At 47.4% G+C, this 12,340-nt stretch overlaps 1 protein-coding gene across 6 annotated transcripts in view; it reads right to left on the reverse strand.

Annotated features, from left to right (window-relative positions):
• The window catches only part of TESMIN (testis expressed metallothionein like protein), a 1,592,961-nt gene that overhangs the window by 93,374 nt on the left and 1,487,247 nt on the right, over positions 1–12,340 (reverse strand). The gene's annotated exons all lie outside the window — the stretch shown is intronic.

The following is a 12,340-nucleotide window of genomic DNA, read 5'->3' on the forward strand; positions in this document are numbered from 1 at the left end:
CTGGCCCAGCTACAGTTCTTTGAAAAAGTAATGCCAAGATAGCAAAAATTATCCACTTGTTGGACCTGATGCCCATCGATAAAGTATGAATGGGGTTTCCCACGCCCTGGCCCACATTCCATGGTATAGGTTTTGGACTTATTAATCAGTAGTTTTCTGTCCCTTATGAAGAGCGAAAACCTATCCATCAAACATTGAAGGCCTATGGGGGTCCTGGACAATAACACGGCGTCGTCCGCGTAAAGTAATACCGGGACGTTGAGGTCATTAGCTTTTGGGGCATCTGCCAATATCGTTTTTAAAACAGTATCAACTTCATTGATAAAAAGAGTAAAAAGCAAGGGGCGAGGACACACACTTGCCTTATACCTCGCCCAATCTTGAACTTAGTGGTACACTCCCCGCAAGACCCATAGCGTACACTGGTACGCAAATTGACATAGAGTCAGGCCAGGAAAAAGACGATACCCTCGGGTGCCCCCATTTCTATCAGTTTGGCCCAGAGGATGGCATGGTCCAACATATCCAATGCACTGCTCAAATCTGCGAAGCAGAGATAAAGAGAGCCCGTCTTGGCCTGAGTATACTTTCCTATCAGAAGTTTAAGATTTAGACATTGTTCTATAGTCCCTCGCCCCTTTCTAAAGCCATACTGGCTGTTGGCCAGAATGCCTTTAGATTCAGCCCATTCATCCAGCCTAACTAATAGCACCCTACTCATTATTTTCACCGAGGAATCTAACAAGGAAATGGGGCGGTAATTCTTCACATCCCCCCACCCCCTTTCTTGTAAATTGGTATTATGATAGATTCCTCCCACGTTGGGGGTACACCGTTACATACAGCAGCATTAAAAATGTTGGCTAGCATTGAGCCCCATAGCTCAGGGACTAATTTATAAACGTCGATGGGCACCCCATCGGGGCCCTGGGCCTTCCCCCCATTACTGGAACTAACACTTTCTAGAACCTCAGTGATGGTGATATCCAACGGGACAATGGGCCAACAACCATAATAATCACCCAAAGGTTTGTCCTAGTCAAAAATAGTAGAAAAAAGAGTAACCCAGGTTTCCATATTAACGTTAGATGCTAATTTCGGAACCTTATCATCTTTGAGAAACGGACAGTCAACTGTGGCCCAAAATAAAGAGCAGTTAGCAGTTTCAGCAGCCTGTGACAATTTATCCCAGGCCTCTTGCTGTAGCTCAGTCTTCCTGCGTTTTACTGCTGCCTTGTAAGTATGTCTATGCTAGGTTACCTCACTCATGACTCTAGGTTTAGCTGCCAGTGCCACTTTTAGCTCCTTTAACGCGGTTGTACACGCATGATCAAACCACCCCCTTAGGCGGTCTGGTTTGCCCTTGACAAATTTGGTAAATTTACTGTCAATAATAAGATTGATATTAATAAAATTACGGACAGTATCAACAGTAACGTCAACACTCTAAAGAATAGCAATGATTTCTACTAGACAGCTTTTTACAATTGAATTAGACGTCATTTCAGCTTTGTCCCCTTTCCATCTGATTCTTGTTCCATTCAGTCTGTGTGGTTCTATGTTAACAATAATACCCATGTTAGGTACAAGTTTTTCTTTCCAGAGTGTGGCCTCGATAGTGATACAATTATGATCGCTGAGTATATTATCCACGACCTTAGGGGCCGTACATCATGGGATAAGGTTAGAGGACATACAGATAAAATCAATTACAGTGTTCGCGTTTCTACCCGTAAACGTGGGGATTATATCACCTAGATCGTTCTTCGCATTGACCAATATTTCCATATCATAGGAGGCCAAGAGTTTATTCAAGGACTCCCCATAATGATTATGTGGGAAATGAAGGTCAACATCCCCAAAATGGTTAGTAACCCCACAGACTCTTTGGTTGAAGAGGGGACAAACAGCAGTATTAGAATCCCCCGCCCAAATAAAATCGAAAACAACATTAGATCCCACAATTATGTCATCCCGGGCACTCTCTAGGGCATTTACCACCAGATGCCTTGTGCTGTCAAAGATATTATTATAAAAATTGATTAAAAGAATATTTCTACCATGCTCCTGATAAAGCCATAAGATCTGGGAATGAGCCCCAACCAATACGTGTTTTTTCACAATAATAGGAAGTTTTACAGAGATCAGTACCAGGAGCCCTCCCTTAGCTCTACCGAAAGGGGAAGCCATAGCGGGTAGCGGGTTGAATCTTTATACCATGTTTCCTGGAGACAGATTGTATCAAAAACATTGACGAACTCGGACCACCCCTGGGAATCACCTCTTGACACTAAACCTGCAACATTCCAGATAGCGATTAAACATGTCGGGGCCTAGTGGCTTCATCAGGCAAGATGTTGGTTGGGCTTATTCTGTTATTCCCAGGTATCGCGTTCGTGGTGGAAGGGATTACACTCAGCCTATCCGCTGCCAACATACCATCACTGCAACCACCTGATGCATCCCCTAAACTGACTGTAATACTGGAATTGCCACACTCACGTACATTAACTGAGTTCCCTGGTGTTTCATCCTCCGGCCCAACTTCTGGAAGAGAGGCTACTACACCAGGTCGGGAATGGACCGGGTCAGATTCCAATCAATCGTTAGAGTCTAGACCACTCAGAGGTTGATATCGATTGGATGTGGCAACCTCAAAACCAGTAGGCATATCAGTACCCCTACCTCTGCCCCTGGTAGGATCACTGATGGGCTGATGGATTAAATGCCTATAAAAATATCACAGGGGTCGAAGTGAAATACCCTGATCGTTATGTGGTAGGGAAGTGGCTCTTAACAATGCAGTGGTGGCAAGATGTGGATTTCTAAAATTTACAATAACACAATTGCCACTGATATTCTTATGGGAACTGCCTATCCAGTTAGTTCTTCTAGTAGTTAAGACCCGGTCTGACAATGCTACTGGGAAACCACACTCTCGATTAAGCCATGACACAGTTTTGTTCTTCAATGATTCATGTGATTCCAGGTTACTTGAGTGCCCGGTCACTCTTGCTGGTGGGACATTAGTTAAGACTGCCACATACGGTGCACAGTCCGGTGGTAAATCAGGCAGTGAATTAACAAAATGTTTAATCGTCCCTTCGATTGGCCCCGACTTCTTCACTGGGACTGTTATAGTCGGTGTATTTTGACACACTGTAGGCGGGGGGTTAAGTGCGGCTGGTACAACTGTACAAGATCCCCCGATGGGTAACTTAGATATCTCGTTGTTAACTCCAGGGCCCTTATCGACAGCTCGAGATCTTTCAGTTAAGTCAATGTGGGGTCCCAAAAGGCCTCCTAATCTGACTACTTCCTCTGAAATCGAGTCAAGTCTATCCATTAAAGGTTTAATAATCTTATCGATCTTAACATCTATAATACTGATCAGGAAGTCTAGCTGCTCAGTATCTATTTTGACCGAGGTATTGTTAAGAACTAGGTCAGGGTCACAAGCAACACTAATGGGTGGCGATTCTACTCTTTTTTTGTTACCGTTCCCCCCCGTTTTGATTGTGTGTTCCTACAAATGTTCCTACATGATCTTGGTACTCTCTGTGCTCTAGGTGCCGGTGAGCATATGAACTGGGGGATCATGGGGGGCATCCGGTATGGCCTGGTTAGTCACTTAATGAGTAGGTGCCTCCATAGTTGAAATATCAGGGTGATCAAGATTACAACTATCATCCAGTGGGGAGGTAGATAGGGAGATAGGCGATTTAGGCGATGTAGGTGGCAAAACAGAAGGGCTCCCCCGACCTAACGACAGTCGTCGTTCTTTATTAATGTTATCAACCACTTTTACAAGATAATTGTCTAGTGTGGTTGAAACGGGAGGGATTTTACCAGTTTTGGCTTTAGACATTATTGGCACTGTCAAATATCCTAAAGCATTCAATTTAAATTTAGAACAACATAAATTCCAAAGTGCAGTAGTAAGGGGCTTACATCAGCTCATTCCCTGGTACTTTGAAAGTCAATCCTGAAGACAAACAAACAGGAAGATTAAAAGATTAAAATCTCACTTTGACAAATATGAATGGGCTCTGCTACCACGTCCAAAACATGCAATGTCCACAATCCAAAAACCAAAATCCGTGGCCCAGCCCAGCCTCGCCCTGCCCCGGACTGCCACAGACTGTCCCGCCCTTGTCCAGGGCTTCTCCCGGCGACGCCCGCGCGCGCCCCGCGACTCGGGGACTGAGCTGGGATTTTGTAGCGCCTCCAGGTACGTGATTGGCGGCTGGCGGCTGGTCACGATGCCGCTGGGGAGTCTGGGGGAGGTATTCCTCTCCTCCGCTCGGGGCCGCTATGCTGGAGTGGCGGCGGCAGGAGGAAGAACCCAGAAGCGAGAAGGAAGCAGGTAGCAGGTAGCAGGTAACAAACTGTAATGGCCCCCAAAAGTGCTTAGGCAGCCCCCGCTCCACCGGGACTGAGCTGGGATTTTGTAGCCCCTCCAGATGCGTGATTGGCAGCTGGCGGCTGGTCACGATGCCGCTGGGGAGTCTGGGGGAGGTAGTCCTCTCGTCCGCTCGGCGGGCGCTATGCTGGAGTGGCAGTGGCGGGAGGGAGAACCCAGAAGCGAGCAGGAAGCAGGTAGCAGGTAACAAACTGTAATGGCCCCCAAAAGTGCTTAGGCAGCCCCGGCACCACCGGGACTGAGCTGGGATTTTGTAGCGCCTCCAGGTGCGTGATTGGCGGCTGGCGGCTGGTCAGGATGCCGCTGGGGAGTCTGGGGGAGGTAGTCCTCTCCTCAGCTCGGTGGCCGCTATGCTGGAGTGGCGGCGGCGGGAGGGAGAACCCAGAAGCGAGCAGGAAGCAGGTAGCAGGTAATAAACTGTAATGGCCCCCAAAAGTGCTTAGGCAGCATTTCCAAAATACTTTTTCAATATGCACCATTCATTTTTTGCCAGCATTACATACTAACATGAGACACAATGCAAACAGAAACAGTACCCTTTAATCTAAGAGATGCAAACTGTGAGCAGACACAGGTGACATTATAGAAACATGTGAAAATATAATTTCTTATTTCACACAGACACTCAGTGTGATCCTTGTCAAAAAAGTTAAAGCCATACATTTTACCCAAAAAACATTTTGCATAGAAAATCGTTTTAGACACAGAGCACAGCCCATTTAAATGACCACTACATTACAAGGCAGAAACCTGACTCATTTCCAAAATACATTTCTAATATGCACCATTACATTTTTTACCAGCATTACAAAAAAACATGAAACACAATGCAAGAATAAAGAAGCCCAATATGCTTCTTAATCTTCCCCATAGTGCATACAACACTCTATCTATATTAAATGAATCATTACTCACCTTTAAAAATGCTTTTGAAGATTTAGAACAGTGTCAGTCACACACACCAGATTTTCTTAAGCAGAATCTCTGAAATGCACATCAGACACTCCAACCACAAATGGCCCTGATTCCCTGTAATTCTTCACACATATCCCTGGACTTAACCAATTCAAATTCTTCCCACACTATTTCAAAACCAAAGTACCATTTTAATTGGTTCTACATTTCAACACTTTCAAACTCACATAATATTCACCCATCCCCCCAGTGCTCATTCAGCCTGTTACCATGGTAACTCCCACCTAACTCAGCACACAGGTGAAAAGCTCAGCAAGGGTGTTTGACCTCTCAATATACTAGCTAATCATGTGCAATGTTTCTTTCAATTACTTTTTCTCAACCATTAGAATTACTTCTTTCAAAATACAGAAGCATGCACCCTAATTTTCAGTGGAGATTTTTTTAAAAACACCAATCATTTCTTCTCTTTCAAGTGCACTGAATCTCAACCACTTTTTTTTCATAACTCCTACTTTCAAACTGTCATTTCATTTCCACAACTCATCTGAATACAACCACATCTGATCAAGATGCCTAAAGTCTGGATTTTGGGTCATTGCTTTGTTCACTGGAGTGAAAAATATGCAGCTAACAGAGGTATTACCAACCTTGATTTACCAAATGTGGATATTATGTGGATTGGCCAGAGAGGAATTGAGAAGTCACCAATTCATACCATTGGTAAAATCCTTTATGCATTTACCACACCCTGACCTCATAATTGTGCACTGTGGTGGCAATGACCTGGGCACTTTGACTGGGGTAGATCTGGAAATGCTTTTAAAGGACATCTTTGGGCAATTGATGTCACTTTTTCCAAAAACTGCCTTGTTATATTCTAATATATGATAAAGGCAAAAATGGAACTGGTCCTACCAATTTTGTCCACAGATTGAGAAAGCAAGGAAACATGTGAATAAATCTGTTTCTGCTTTCCTCGGAGACTATGGTATGGGTTCCATATACAACAACAACTTGCGTTACAACATGCAAGGCATCTATAGGAGAGTTGGTGTACATTTTACAGATGAGGGGAATAGAGTCGTCCTCTTGAATTTTAGACTCTTCATCGGCACCTACTTGTAGGTACAAAAAACACCCACATAACACAACAGTTCTTTTCAGAGCTACCCTACCTCTAAGCACTCGAAATTATTTTTTCACTCTAATTTTTTACACTGTTTTTCCCCGTGGTGCGCTCAGGGTACGCGTACCGGGAAGCGTACATTGGAACGCACCCAGCGCTTACCCCGCGAACATTTCATTTCCCCCTTTTTTTTACACCTCTTGTGTCTCGATTCTACTGAGACACAAGATGGCGGACTCTCCGGACTGTTTGGAATGTTGACAGACATCCGAGAGCCAATAAGCTTTCCGCTCGCGCACTTCCGTGGCTCGCCGGGTGCGCTTACCGGTACGCGTACCCGTAAGCGCTCGAAGCGCGCAAATAGATATTTATGTGTTTTTGAAGTTACTTTTCATAAAAACCACTGTAGCAATTTTAAACAAATATGGAAAACGCACTACTACGTACCAGTCCCTACCATTTTGACAAGTTTGGTGTAATTCCGTTCAGCCGTTCGGGCTGTAGCCGTGTCTAAATGTCCTATGGAAAATTGCATGGGGAAAACACATTTGAAAGTGTTGAAATTTAGAACCAATTAAAATGTTACTTTGGTTTTGAATTTGTGTGTGATGAAGTTTGATTGGTTAGGTATATATCTAAAATGAGAGGAAAACACAGCCATTTTGTGATAGTACTGTCTGAGGTACATTTGTGAGGAATTTTTGGTGTTCAATTTTTGGTGTGAGATTTACACAGTACTAACTCTTCTCCTACTTTCAAAAAGGTGAGTTGTTAATTTGTAAGGGGAACTATGCTGTACACTTTAAGATAATTTGAAAAATGTTTTCTGTTAGTTATTTACAGTCCTTCTATTATAGTTATGGATTGAGATAGACTTCATCACATGCAGTGCTTTATATTTCTAGTTCCTGCCTGATACTATACACTGCCCAAAGAAAACTTCATTGTTAAAAACTCAGAGGTACCTTTGTCAACTTGACCCCTACAGTGCCCTAACTCCACTGATATAGTCATATAAAGTATTTGAAAAAATGTGTGCATATTAATTTTAAAGAACTAAATAATTGGTAAAGCTAGTTTTATATAATGTATTACGAAAAACGATAAATTAAAGTGATTATTTTTTTCTGCAATATACAGCAAGAAATTTCAAAATAAAATGGATCACAATGGAGAGACCGTTGAAATTTCTTTTGAATTTTCCACTACATTTATTGAGATTTTAAATGTCCCGGATAGTGACAGCACCAATAATGAAGACGTTTCTCTTGGAGGAGATGACATGAGGGATTTTTTGATCAGTCTCTTGACGGCGAATTTATCGAATGTTTGGAGACCATAGAGTTCCAGGAATCATCTTTGCAGACTTTTCATGAGGAGATTCCTGATGATGTGAGTGAAGAGGAAATTCCTGATGAGGACATGTTACAAGTTCTTTTTAAATTATGAAAATTCAGAGCAATAAATTAATATTTAGAAATTAAAAATAGTTTGAGATATTATTCATTTTTATTCCTAATTTATGAGGTAGTAGCGAAGTTATTGTAGTATAAAGTGAGAATTATAGTATAGAGTGCAACATTTTTATGTTACATAGTAAGTTTACTCATAGTTACTTCCCTTCTCCCACTATATTTTCTCCAATGTGTATTTGACATTTCTTCTTCATCTCCTGCCTCCTTTCTCTCACTGTCTGTCTCTGATGCACCCTATCGCCGCCATTTTGCGTAGTTTCAGAAGAGAGTGAAATGTAATAGTTCAGAACGTGAAAAGGGGGCAGGATAGAGTGCCCCTGACCCCCTAGGCCTTCTCAGGGGGTCCCAAAAGGATCTGTTTCTGCTTTCCTGAGAGACTATGGTATGGGTTCCATATACAACAATAACTTGCGTTACAACATGCAAGATATCTACAGAGGAGACGGTGTACATTTCTCAGATGGGGGGAACAGAGGCACAAGTTACTACTTGTGTAACGATATATCTGTAAGAGACATTAGTTAGTGATAGATTCCTTACCTTAGAATATCCCCAGGCGTCAGACTGGATCCGGAAAATTTTTGCTTAGCAGTACCCTTGCGCGTCGGTAGGTGTCGTCTGCGGCTCCGCGTCCGTCGTCGTGGGCGCCGTGATGACGTCGTCGGAGTACTTAGACGCCGCCTCCGCGTGCTGACGTCAGTTCTTAGACACAGCTTTTCCGCGCCAGAAGCGCTGAGCCATGTTAAAAACCAACACTGGTGCCATTGAAACTAGGGCCCTGAAAGGGGATGACCCTAACCCTAGATATCGGTTCGCAGAACGGGGAGGATGGGTGGACAGTAAGGAATCTATCACTAACTAATGTCTCTTACAGATATATCGTTACACAAGTAGTAACTTGTGCATCTGAAAGAGACACGTTAGTGATAGATTCCTTACCTTAGAATAGATACCCCAGCAATACCAACCCCGGTGGAGGGTCTGCGAACCAATAATCACACCAGAAAGTCCTGGAGGACAGAACGGCCAAAGAAGCCATCCCTCCGGACTTGGCTGTCCAGGCAGTAGTGTCTTGCAAACGTGTGCAGCGATGCCCACGTAGCTGCCTGACAGATGTCCTGTAAGGGCACACCCCGGCCCAGGGCAGTTGTAGTCGCCGTGGCTCAGGTGGAATGAGCCCGCAATCCAACAGGGGGCTCCTTTTTAGCCAAGGAGTAACATGTCTGGATACACAAGATGATCCACCGAGAGATGGTCGTCTTGTGCACCGCTTGCCCCTTCTTAGCGCCCACGTTGGTCATCCACCCGGAACTGGCGAGTGCGATCCAAATAAAATGAAAGCGCACGTTTTGGGTCCAGACGGTGGAGCCGCTCTTCCTCTTTAGAGGGATGCGATGGCGGAAAGAAGGTGGGCAAGGTGATACACTGCCCGATGTGGAAGGCCGTGAAAACCTTGGGCAGGAAAGATGGCTTAGTACGCAATACAACCTTGTCCGGATGGACAGAAAGGAAGGGAGGAGTACAAGAAAGGGCCTGGAGCTCACTCACTCTCCTGGCGGAGGTGATGGCAACCAGTAAAGCAGTCTTCAGAGTAAGAAGGCGGAGAGGACAGTTGTGAAGTGGCTCAAAGGGAGCGCACATCAGAAATGTAAGAACAAGGTTCAAGTCCCACTGAGGCATCACAAACGGAACAGGAGGGAACGTGTGTGTGATGACCTTTAGAAATCTATTTACAATAGGGGATTTGAACAAAGAAGGTTGATCAGGCAGCCTCAGAAAGGCCGAAAGGGCAGAAAGGTAGCCCTTGAGAGTGCCCAGAGCAGAGCCCTGCTGGGCAAGAGAAAGAAGGAAGAGAAGAACCTCAGAGAGAGGGGCAGCAAGAGGATCCACAGCCTTTGCTGTGCACCATGCCACAAATCTGTTCCACCTGCAGGCGTATACCGACTTTGTGGAGGGACGCCTGGCTGCCAGAATGACATTACAGACTTCAGGAGGCAAGTCAAATGGCCTCAACTATCGCCGCTCAATCTCCAAGCATGGAGGTGGAGACTGGACAGGTTCGGGTGGAGGACCGTCCCCTAATGCTGCGACAGAAGGTCCTCCTGAAGAGGCACACGAACTGGGGGATCGACTGGCATACTGAGTAGCTCTGGATACCAGTACCTTCGTGCCCAGTCTGGAGCCACAAGGATGACTTGGGCCCGGTCGTGCTTGATCTTCTTCAGCACTCTGGGCAGAAGTGGTATAGGCGGAAAGGCGTACAACAGACCGCAACTCCACTCGAGACGAAAAGCGTCTCCAAGCGAGTGCCGCCTTGGAAATTCCAACGCGCAGAACTGATGACCTTGCGCGTTCTCTTCGGTGGCGAATAGATCTAACCAAGGCTCTCCCCAACGCTGAAAGAGGCCTTGCACCACGTCCGAGTTCAGACGCCATTCGTGATCCATCATGCACCGACGGCTGAGCTCGTCCGCCCTGGCGTTCAGAGAACCTGCCAAGTGTTGAGCCACCAGGGTCACGCCCAGGCGTTCCAGCCACTGCCAGAGACGCAGAGCCTCTTGGCAAAGGGTCCACGACCCCACCCCGTCCTGTTTGTTGCAGTACCACATGGCGGTGGTATTGTCCGTGAACACCTGCACTACACTCCCCCGGACAGACAGGAGGAATGCTTTCAGTGCTAGACGAATCGCCCGCAACTCCAAAAGGTTGATGTGGAGCCGGGCCTCCGCCGGAGACCAGAGGCCTCTGATCTCCGCCTCTTCCATGTGGCCACCCCAGCCCTGGAGGGACGCATCCGTCACAACTACATGCTCCGGTTGGGGAAGGGAGAGGGATCTGCCTCTGACCCAATCGCGGTCCGTGAGCCACCACTGCAGTTGTCTCGCAGTGCCCTCCGAGATCAGGACGTGGTCGGACAGGTTGCCCTGATGCTGGGCCCACTGAAACTTCAGGTCCCATTGCAGAGCCCGCATCCGCCACCTGGAGTGATGCACCAGTAGGATGCAGGAGGCCATCAGCCCCAGAAGCCGCAGCGTCAACCTGACCGAGAACTGGGATAAAGGCTGAAATAGTGGAATCAGAGCCTGAATATCCCGGACCCGCTGTTCCGGAGGATAAACCCGAAACTGCGCTGAGTCTAGAACCGCTCCGATGAAGAGGAGCTTCTGAGAGGGGCACAGGTGTGACTTCGGCACATTGAGGGAGAACCCCAGCTGGTGCAGGAGGTCTGCCGTTGTCTGGAGGTGGCTGATGACTGTTTGGGGCGAGCCCGCCTTCAACAACCAGTCGTCGAGTTAGGGGAAGACTGAAACCCCTAACCTGCGCAGATGAGCTGCGACCACCGCCATCACCTTTGTGAACACCCGTGGGGCGCTGGTAAGGTTGAAGGTGAGCACGGTATACTCAAAGTGCTCGTGGCCAACCGTGAACCGCAGGTAGCGCCGGTGGGCCGGCAGGACGGGGATGTGGAAATAAGCGTCCTGCAAGTCCAACGCTACCATCCAGTCTCCTGGGTCAAGGGCAGCTAAAACCTGAGCCAGTGTCAGCATTTTGAACTTCTCCTTCCGGAGGAAGCCGTTGACGTTCCTTAGGTCCAAGATTGGGCGTAGGCCCCCTTTGCCCTTCTTGGATACCAGAAAGTAGTGGGAGTAGCAACCACACCCTACTTCTGGCCCAGGAACGCGCTCGATGGCCCCCTTGGCCAAGAGGGCTGTAACTTCCTCCTGCAGAAGCCGCAAATGATCCCCCGATACGCGGTGGTGCTGCGCTGGCATGGCTGGAGGGGTCGCCTCGAAGGGGAGGGAGTAGCCCCTCGGACGATTTGCAGCACCCACCTGTCCGATGTGACAGTGCGCCAGTGGAGGAGGTTATGGCGAACCCTGCCCCCCACTGGCGTCACATGGGCCTGAAAGCACGGACTAGGAGGGTTTTGAGGCGGATGCTGTGGGGGAAGGTGTGGACTGACCTCGCCGTTATCCCCAACCGCCGCCACGGCAGGGTTCCACGGCCGCCACCGCGTTGGGTATTACCCTGCGGAGCGTGGCTGGCAGCACGTGTGGGTGCACCCCTTCCGTGGCCACCAAAGGAGTGAAAGGCAGGCGATTGCTGGCGCGGGGCCGAGAGGCCCAAGGACTTGGCCGTAGCCCTGGAGTCCTTAAAACGCTCAAGCGCATGGTCTGCCTTGTCGCCAAAAAGGCGACGGCCATCAAACGGCATGTCCATTAGTGTATTCTGGACATCGGCGAAGAAGTTGGCGGACCTCAACCAGGCGTGGCGACGAATCGCCACCGTCGTTGCCATCGCTCTGCCCAGAGAGTCGGTGGTATCCAGTCCACACTGGATCGAATAACGTGCCGCATCTCGGCCTTCCACAAGGGCTTGGCCGAGTTTAGCCCGTAC

This window comes from Lissotriton helveticus, chromosome 3_1 (assembly GCF_964261635.1).
Source record: "Lissotriton helveticus chromosome 3_1, aLisHel1.1, whole genome shotgun sequence".
NCBI lineage: Eukaryota > Metazoa > Chordata > Amphibia > Caudata > Salamandridae > Lissotriton > Lissotriton helveticus.